Genomic DNA, 10,710 nt, shown 5'->3' on the forward strand with positions numbered 1-10,710 from the left:
CAAGCAAAGAAAGGGTTCTTGCCTGTGTTACAAGGTGTGAAGTTGAGTAAGACTCAATGCCCGACCACTGCAGAAGATAGAGAGAAGATGAAAGATGTTCCCTATGCTTCAGCCATAGGCTCTATCATGTATGCAATGCTGTGTACCAGACCTGATGTGTGCCTTGCTATAAGTCTAGCAGGGAGGTACCAAAGTAATCCAGGAGTGGATAACTGGACAACGGTCAAGAACATCCTAAAGTACCTGAAAAGGACTAAGGATATGTTTCTCGTATATGGAGGTGACAAAGAGCTCATCGTAAACGGTTACGTTGATGCAAGCTTTGACATTGATCCGGACGATTCTAAATCGCAAACCGGATACGTGTTTACATTAAACGGTGGAGCTGTCAGTTGGTGCAGTTCTAAACAAAGCGTCGTGGCGGGATCTACATGTGAAGCGGAATACATAGCTGCTTCGGAAGCAGCAAATGAAGGAGTCTGGATGAAGGAGTTCATATCCGATCTAGGTGTCATACCTAGTGCATCGGGTCCAATGAAAATCTTTTGTGACAATACTGGTGCAATTGCCTTGGCAAAGGAATCCAGATTTCACAAGAGAACCAAGCACATCAAGAGACGCTTCAATTCCATCCGGGATCTAGTCCAGGTGGGAGACATAGAGATTTGCAAGATACATACGGATCTGAATGTTGCAGACCCATTGACTAAGCCTCTTCCACGAGCAAAACATGATCAACACCAAGGCTCCATGGGTGTTAGAATCATTACTGTGTAATCTAGATTATTGACTCTAGTGCAAGTGGGAGACTGAAGGAAATATGCCCTAGAGGCAATAATAAAGTTATTATTTATTTCCTTATATCATGATAAATATTTATTATTCATGCTAGAATTGTATTAACCGGAAACATAATACATGTGTGAATACATAGACAAACAGAGTGTCACTAGTATGCCTGTACTTGACTAGCTCGTTAATCAAAGATGGTTATGTTTCCTAACCATGAACAAGGAGTTGTTATTTGATTAACGGGATCACATCATTAAGTGAATGATCTGATTGACATGACCCATTCCATTAGCTTAGCACCCGATCGTTTAGTATGTTGCTATTGCTTTCTTCATGACTTATACATGTTCCTATGACTATGAGATTATGCAACTCCCGTTTACCAGAGGAACACTTTGTGTGCTACCAAACGTCACAACGTAACTGGGTGATTATAAAGGAGCTCTACAGGTGTCTCCAAAGGTACATGTTGGGTTGGCGTATTTCGAGATTAGGATTTGTCACTCCGATTGTTGGAGAGGTATCTCTGGGCCCTCCCAGTAATGCACATCACTTAAGCCTTGCAAGCATTGCAACTAATGAGTTAGTTGTGGGATGATGTATTACAGAACGAGTAAAGAGACTTGCCGGTAACGAGATTGAACTAGGTATTGAGATACCGACAATCGAATCTCGGGTAAGTAACATACCGATGACAAAGGGAACAACGTATGTTGTTATGCGGTCTGACCGATAAAGATCTTCGTAGAATATGTAGGAGCCAATATGAGCATCCAGGTTCCGCTATTGGTTATTGACCGGAGACATGTCTCGGTCATGTCTACATTGTTCTCGAAGCCGTAGGGTCCGCACGCTTAAGGTTACGATGACAGTTATATTATGAGTCTACGCATTTTGATGTACCGAAGGTTGTTCGGAGTCCCGGATGTGATCACGGACATGACGAGGAGTCTCGAAATGGTCGAGACATAAAGATTGATATATTGGAAGCCTATGTTTGGATATCGGAAGTGTTCCGGGTGAAATCGGGATTTTACCGGAGTACCGGGAGGTTACCGGAACCCCCGGGGAGCTAGATGGGCCTTAGTGGGCCCTAGTGGAAGAAGAGAAGAGGCGGCCAGGGCTGGGCCACGCGCCCCTCCCCCCTAGTCCGAATAGGACAAGGAGAGAGGGGGCCGGCGCCCCTCTCCTTTCTCTCTCTCTTTTTTCCACCTCGCGAATCCTATTCCAACTAGGATTGGGGGAGAAGTCCTACTCCCGGAGGGAGTAGGACTCCTCCTGACGCGCCCTATGATGGCCGGCCGGCCTCCCCCCTTGAACCTTTATATACGGAGGCAGGGGCACCCTAGAGAGACACAAGTTGATCCACGTGATCATATTCTTAGCCGTGTGCGGTGCCCCCTTCCACCATAGTCCTCGATAATATTGTAGCGGTGCTTAGGCGAAGCCCTGCGACAGTAGTACATCAAGATCGTCACCACGCCGTCGTGCTGACGGAACTCTTCCCCGACACTTTGTTGGATCGGAGTCCGGGGATCGTCATCGAGCTGAACGTGTGCTAGAACTCGGAGGTGCCGTAGTTTCGGTGCTTGATCGGTCAGGCCGTGGAGACGTACGACTACATCAACCAAACGCTTTCGTTGTCGATCTACAAGGTACGTAGATCACACTCTCCCCTCGTTGCTATGCATCACCATGATCTTGCGTGTGCGTAGGAGATTTTTTGAAATTACTACGTTCCCCAACAAAATATGCTTATCTTGATGAGAAAAAGATATATTCTGTTATTATTACTGCTAACCTTTCAGAGCATGAGGAAGAGAGATTATTGAAAACTCCGAAGAAGCACCGCACTGCTATTGGGTATACTCTCGATGATCTTAAGGGCATTAGTCCCACTCTATGTCAATATAAAATTAATTTGGAAGAAGATGCTAAACCAGTTTGTGATCATCAATGATGGCTGAACCCTAAAATGAAAGAAGTGGTAAGAAAGGAAATACTAAAGCTCCTTGCGGTAGGTATAATTTATCCCGTTGCTGATAGTCAGTGGGTAAGTCATGTCCATTGTGTCCCTTAGAAGGGAGGTATTACTGCTCCTAATGATAAAGATGAATCGATTCCTCAAAGAATTATTACAAGTTATAGGATGGTAATTGATTTCCGCAAATTAAATAAGGCCACTAAAAAGGATCATTACCCCTTACCCTTTATTGATCAAATGCTAGAAAGATTATCTAAACATACACATTTTGCTTTCTAGATGGTTATTCTGGTTTCTCTCAAATACCTGTGTCAGCTAAGGATCAATCAAAGACTACTTTTACTTGCCCTTTTGGTACTTTTGCTTATAGACATATGCCTTTTGGTTTATGTAATGCACCTGCTACCTTTCAAAGATGCATGATGGCTATATTCTCTGACTTCTGTGAAAAGATTTGTGAGGTTTTCATGGACGATTTTTCCGTCTATGGATCTTCTTTTGATGATTGCTTAAGCAACCTTGATCGAGTTTTGCAGAGATGTGAAGAAACTAATCTTGTCTTGAATTGGGAAAAGTGCCACTTTATGGTTAATGAAGGCATTGTCTTGGGGCATAAAGTTTCTGAAAGAGGTATTGAAGTTGATAAAGCCAAGGTTGATGCTATTGAAAAGATGCCATGTCCCAAGGACATCAAAGGTATAAGAAGTTTCCTTGGTCATGCCGGTTTTTATAGGAGGTTCATTAAGGACTTCTCAAAAATCTCTCGGCCTCTGACTAATTTATTACAAAAAGATATACCATTTGTTTTTGATAATGATTGTGTAGAAGCATTTGAAATACTTAAGAAAGCATTGATCTCTGCACCTATTGTTCAGCCGCCTGATTGGAATTTACCCTTTGAAATTATGTGTGATGCTAGCGATTATGCTGTAGGAGCTGTTTTAGGGCAAAGAGTTGATAAGAAACTAAATATTATTCAATATGCTAGTAAAACCCTAGACAATGCTCAAAGAAATTATGCTACCACTGAAAACGAATTCTTAGCAGTTGTATTTGCTTGTGATAAGTTCAGACCTTATATTGTTGGTTCTAAAGTAACTATTCACACTGATCATGCTGCTATTAAATATCTTATGGAAAAGAAAGATGCTAAACCTAGACTTATTAGATGGGTTCTCTTGCTAGAAGAATTTGACTTACATATTGTTGATAGAAAGGGAGCTGAGAACCCCGCTGCAGACAACTTGTCTAGGTTAGAAAATGTGCTTGATGACCCACCACCTGTTGATGATAGCTTTCCTGATGAGCAATTAAATGTTATAAATGCTTCTCATACTGCTCCATGGTATGTTGATTATGATAATTACATTGTTGCTAAGTTTATACCACCTAGTTTCACATACCAGCAAAAGAAAAAGTTCTTCTATGATTTGAGGCATTACTTTTGGGATGACCCACATATTTATAAAGAAGGAGTAGATGGTGTTATTAGACGTTGTGTACCTGCTACCTCTTTTAGCACTGCGTTGGTTTTCCCCGAAGAGGAAGGCATGATGCAGCAAAGTAGCGTAAGTATTTCCCTCAGTTTTTGAGAACCAAGGTATCAATCCAGTAGGAGGCTACACGCAAGTCCCTCATACCTGCACAAACAAATAAATCCTCGCAAGCAACGCAAATAGGGGTTGTCAATCCCTATAGGGCCACTTACGAGAGTGAGATCTGATAGATATGATAAAGATAATATTTTTGGTATTTTTATGATAAAGATGCAAAGTAAAATAAAGGCAAAGTAAATAACTAAGTAAATAACTAAGTAGTAGGAGATAGATATGATAAAGATAGACCCGAGGGCCATATGTTTCACTAATTCGAAGAGACTTGCAAAGATAACCAATCATACATAAAAGAATTCAGAGAAGATTCAAATATTATTCATAGATAAACTGGGTCATAAACCCACAATTCATCGGTCTCAACAAACACACCGCAAAAAGAAGATTACATCGAATAGATCTCCACAAGAGAGGGGGAGAACATTGTATTGAGATCCAAAAAGAGAGAAGAAGCCATCTAGCTACTAACTATGGACCCGTAGGTCTGAAGTAAACTACTCACACTTCATCGGAGAGGCTATGGTGTTGATGTAGAAGCCCTCCATGATCGATGCCCCCTCCGACGGAGCTCCGGAAGAGGCCCCAAGATGGGATCTTGTGGATACAGAAAGTTACGGCGGTGGAATTAGGGTTTTGGCTCCGTATATGATCGTTTGGGGGTATGTGGGTATATATAGGAGGAAGAAGTACGCCGGTGGAGCAACAGGGGGCCCACGAGGGTGGACGGCGCGCCTGGGGGGGGGTCAGGCGCGCCCCCCTACCTTGTGGCCTCCTGTTAGTTGGCTTGACGTAGGGTCCAAGTTTCCTGAGTTGTATTCGGTGAGAAAATCATGTTCCCGAAGGTTTCATTCCGTTTGGACTCCGTTTGATATTCCTTTTCTTCGAAACCCTAAAACAGGCAAAAAACGGCAATTCTAGGCTGGGCCTCCGGTTAATAGGTTAGTCCCAAAAATAATATAAAAGTGGATAATAAAGCCCAATAATGTCCAAAACATTAGATAATATAGCATGGAGCAATCAAAAATTATAGATATGTTGGAGACGTATCAAGCATCCCCAAGCTTAATTCCTGCTCATCCTCGAGTAGGTAAATGATAAAAATAGAATTTTTGATGTGGAGTGCTACTTGGCATAATTTTAATGTAATTCTTCTTAATTGTGGTATGAATATTCAGATCTGAAAGATTCAAGACAAAAGTTCATATTGACATAGAAAATAATAATACTTCAAGCATACTAACAAAGCAATTATGTCTTCTCAAAGTAACATGGCTAAAGAAAGTTTATCGCTACAAAATCATATAGTCTGGCTATGCTATATCTTCACCATACAAAATATTTAAATCATGCACAACCCCGATGACAAGCCAAGCAATTGTTTCATACTTTTGACATTCTCAAAACTTTTTCAATCTTCACGCAATACATGAGCGTGAGCCATGGATATAGCACTATAGGTGGAATAGAGTGGTGGTTGTGGAGAAGACAAAAAGAGGAAGATAGTCTCACATCAACTAGGCGTATCAACGGGTTATGGAGATGCCCATCAATAGATATCAATGTGAGTGAGTAGGGATTGTCATGCAACAGACGCACTAGAGCTATAAGTATATGAAAGATCAAAAAGAAACTAAGTGGGTGTGCATCCAACTTGCTTGCTCATGAAGACCTAGGGCAATTTTGAGGAAGCCCATCATTGGAATATACAAGCCAAGTTCTATGATGAAAAATTACCACTAGTATATGAAAGTTATAACATAAGAGACTCTCTATCATGAAGATCATGGTGCTACTTTGAAGCACAAGTGTGGTAAAAGGATAGTAACATTGTCCCTTTTCTCTTTTTCTCTCATTTTTTTATTTGGGCCTTTTTTATGGCCTCTTTTCTTTCTCTTTTTTTTATTTTTGTCCGGAGTCTCATCCCGACTTGTGGGGGAATCATAGTCTCCATCATCCTTTCCTCACTTGGGACAATCCTCCAATAATGATGATCATCACACTTTTATTTTTCTTACAACTCAATAATTACAACTCGATACTTAGAACAAGATATGACTCTATATGAATGCCTCCGGCGGTGTATCGGGATATGCAATGATGCATGAGTGACAAGTATGAAAGAATTATGAATGGTGGCTTTGCCACGAATACTATGTCAACTACATGATCATGCTAAGCAATATGACAATGATGGAGTGTGTCATAAATGGAACGGTGGAAAGTTGCATGGCAATATATCTCGGAATGGCTATGGAAATGCCATAATAGGTAGGTATGGTGGCTGTTTTGAGGAAGGTATATGGTAGGTGTATGATACCGGCGAAAGGTGCACGGTATTAGAGAGGCTAGCAAAGGTGGAAGGGTGAGAGTGCATATAATCCATGGACTCAACATTAGTCATAAAGAACTCATATACTTATTGCAAAAATCTACAAGTTATCAAAGCAAAGTATTACGTGCATGCTCCTAGGGGGATAGATTGGTAGGAAAAGACCATCGCTCGTCCCCGCCCGCCACTCATAAGGAAGACAATCAATAAATAAATCATGCTCCGACTTCATCACATAACGGTTCACCATACGTGCATGCTATGGGAATCACAAGCTTCAACACAAGTATTTCTCAAATTCACAACTACTCAACTAGCAAGACTTTAATATCACCATCTCCATGTCTCAAAACAATTATCAAGTATCAAACTTATCATAGTATTCAACACACTCATACGAGAATTTTTATTATTAATCTTGCATACCAAGCATATTAAGATTTTAAGCAAATTACCATGCTATTTAAGACTATCAAAATAATCTAAGTGAAGCATGAGAGATCAATAGTTTCTATAAAACAAATCCACCAGCATGTTCTAAAAGATATAAGTGAAGCACTAGAGTAAAATTATATAACTCAAAAGATATAAGCGAAGCACATAGAGTATTCTAACAAATTCCAAATCATATATGGCTCTCTAAAAAGGTGTGTACAGCAAGGATGATTGTGGTAAACTAATAAGCAAAGACTCAAATCATACAAGACGCTCCAAGCAAAACACATATCATGTGGTAAATAAAAATATAGCTCCAAGTAAAGTTACCGATAGAAGTAGACGAAAGAGGGGATGCCTTCCGGGGCATCCCCAAGCTTTGGCTTTTAGGTGTCCTTAGATTATCTTGGGGGTGCCATGGGAATCCCCAAGATTAGGCTCTTTCCACTCCTTGTTCCATAATCCATCAAGTCTTTACCCAAAACTTGAAAACTTCACAACACAAAACTTAAAGTAGAAAATCTCGTGAGCTCCTTTAGCGAAAGAAAACAAAAGACCACTTCAAGGTACTGTAATGAACTCATTATTTATTTATATGGGTGTTATACCTACTGCATTCCAACTTCTCTATGGTTTATAAACTAATTTACTAGCCATAGATTCATCAAAATAAGCAAACAACACACGAAAAACAGAATCTGTCAAAAACAGAACAGTCTGTAGTAATCTGTAGCTAGCTCAAGATCTGGAACCCCAAAAATTCTAAAATAAATTTCTAGACGTGAGGAATTTATCTATTAATAATCTTCAAAAATAATTAACTAAATAGAACTTTCCAAATAAAAATGGCAGTAGTTCTCATGAGCGCTAAAGTTTCTGTTTTTTACAGCAAGTTCAACAAGACTTTCCCCAAGTCTTCCCAACGGTTCTACTTGGCACAAACACTAATTAAACACAAAAAACACAACCAAAACAGAGGCTAGATAAATTATTTATTAAATAACAGTAAGGATAAATATTAGGTTGTCTCCCAACAAGCGCTTTTCTTTAAAGCCTTATAGCTAGGCATAATATTTCAATGATGCTCACATGAAAGACAAGAATTGAAGCACAAAGAGAGCATCATAAAACACGTGACAAACACATATAATTCTAACATACTTCCTAGGCATATGCATCTTATAGGCAAACAAATTATCAAGGCAAGCAAAAACTAGCATATGCAAGGAAGCGGAAAGAAACAATAGCAATCTCAACATAACGAGAGGGAATTTAGTAATATAATAATTTCTACCACCATATTTTCCTCTCTCGTAATAATTACATGTAGGATCATAAGAAAATTCAACAAAATAGCTATCACATAAAATATTTTCAACACGATCCACATGCATGCAAAGTTGATGCTCTTCCAAAATAGTGGGATTAACATTAACTAAAGTCATGACCTCTTCAAACCCACTTTTATTAAAAACTTCATAGATTGAACATTATCCAAATATGTGGGATCTAAAGTTGACACTCTTCCGAACCCACTTTCAGTATTATTGAAAACACTATTATCAATCTCATAATCATCATGGGGAGTAAATAAATTTTCAAGATCAAAAGATGAATCACCCCAATCATGATCATTGCAACAAATAGTAGTCGTAGCAAAACTAGCATCCCCAAGCTTAGGGTTTTGCATATCATTAACACAATTGACATTAAGAGAATTTATAATAACATCATTGCAATCATGATTTTCATCAAAGGAACTATTAAGTATGGGTGCAATAGCAACGATCTCATGTTTAACATAAGGAACTATAGGAAATTCATCTTCATAAATATTGGCATCATGGCCACAAGAATAGCAAGCATCATGTTCATCAAGGGATATTTCAACCAAATCATCGGAATCATCATTATCTATAGATTCATGCATATCATTATTTTCTTCCAAAGCAACGGTCATTCTTTCAATAAATTCTTGGACATAGACATTATGAGCAAAGTTTTCATTGCAATAGTTAAGTATGACGGAATTTTCAGATTTATTGAGAGTAAAATCATACTTTTCAATCAAAGAAGCAACTTCATGAGCACCCTCAAAACGACAAATTCTTCAATTTGTTCGATAGCATAGTAACTATAAACACCCTTTGCATAAGAAGATAAGATTTCATTAGGGAAGGTGTTTTTTAGGGTTCTTAGAGCAACAAGTAAAATCACAAATTTCACAAAGATTCCAAGCATAGCATAGCAAAATATTTATATGATACCATAAGAGCTTCCCTTTTTCAGACAAACGATGACACACAAAATGAGCATGCTCATCTAAAGATTTCCCATCAACTAGGCTAGTTGGGGTTTCAGCATGAGCGCATAAGGATCAAAGATGATCCAAGTAGAAAACTTTAAGTGGATCCATATCAATAGATTATTAGCAAGCAAAGATGCAAGCAAATGGAAGGCACATGGTAACACAAGCAAACAAACAGCAGGCAAAAAGAGGCAAATAAAGAAAGAGAGGGAGGATAGAGAGAGAGGGCGAATAAAACGGAAAGGGTGAAGTGGAGGAGAGGAAAACAAGAGGCAAATGGCAAATAATGTAATGCAGGAGATAAGGGTATGTGATGGGTACTTGGTATGTTGACTTCTGCGTAGACCTCCCCGGCAACGGCGCCAGAAATCCTTCATGCTACCTCTTTTAGCACTGCGTTGGTTTTCCCCGAAGAGGAAGGCATGATGCAGCAAAGTAGCATAAGTATTTCCCTCAGTTTTTGAGAACCAAGGTATCAATCCAGTAGGAGGCTACACGCAAGTCCCTCCTACCTGCACAAACAAATAAATCCTCACAAGCAACGCAAATAGGGGTTGTCAATCCCTATAGGGCCACTTACGAGAGTGAGATCTGATAGATATGATAAAGATAATATTTTTGGTATTTTTATGATAAAGATGCAAAGTAAAATAAAGGCAAAGTAAATAACTAAGTAGTAGGAGATTGATATGATAAAGATAGACCCGGGGGCCATAGGTTTCACTAGTGGCTTCTCTCGAGAGCATAAGTGTTCTATGGTGGGTGAACAAATTACTGTTGAGCAATTGACAGAATTGAGCATAGTTATGAGAATATCTAGGTATGATCACGTATATAGGCATCATGTCCGAGACAAGTAGATTGACTTCTGCCTGCATCTACTACTATTACTCCACTCATCGACCGCTATCCAGCATGCATCTAGAGTATTAAGTTAAAAACAGAGTAACGCCTTAAGCAAGATGACATGATGTAGAGGGATAGACTCATGCAATATGAAGAAAACCCCATCTTGTTATCCTCGATGGCAACAATACAATACGTGCCTTGATGCCCTTACTGTCACCGGGAAAGGACACCGCAAGATTGAACCCAAAGCTAAGCACTTCTCCCATTGCAAGAAAGATCAATCTAGTAGGCCAAACCAAACTGATAATTCGAATAGACTTGCAAAGATAACCAATCATACATAAAAGAATTCAGAGAAGATTCAAATATTATTCATAGATAGACTTGATCATAAACCCAC

This window comes from Triticum dicoccoides, chromosome 3A (genome assembly GCF_002162155.2).
Source record: "Triticum dicoccoides isolate Atlit2015 ecotype Zavitan chromosome 3A, WEW_v2.0, whole genome shotgun sequence".
Classification (NCBI taxonomy): Eukaryota; Viridiplantae; Streptophyta; class Magnoliopsida; order Poales; family Poaceae; genus Triticum; species Triticum dicoccoides.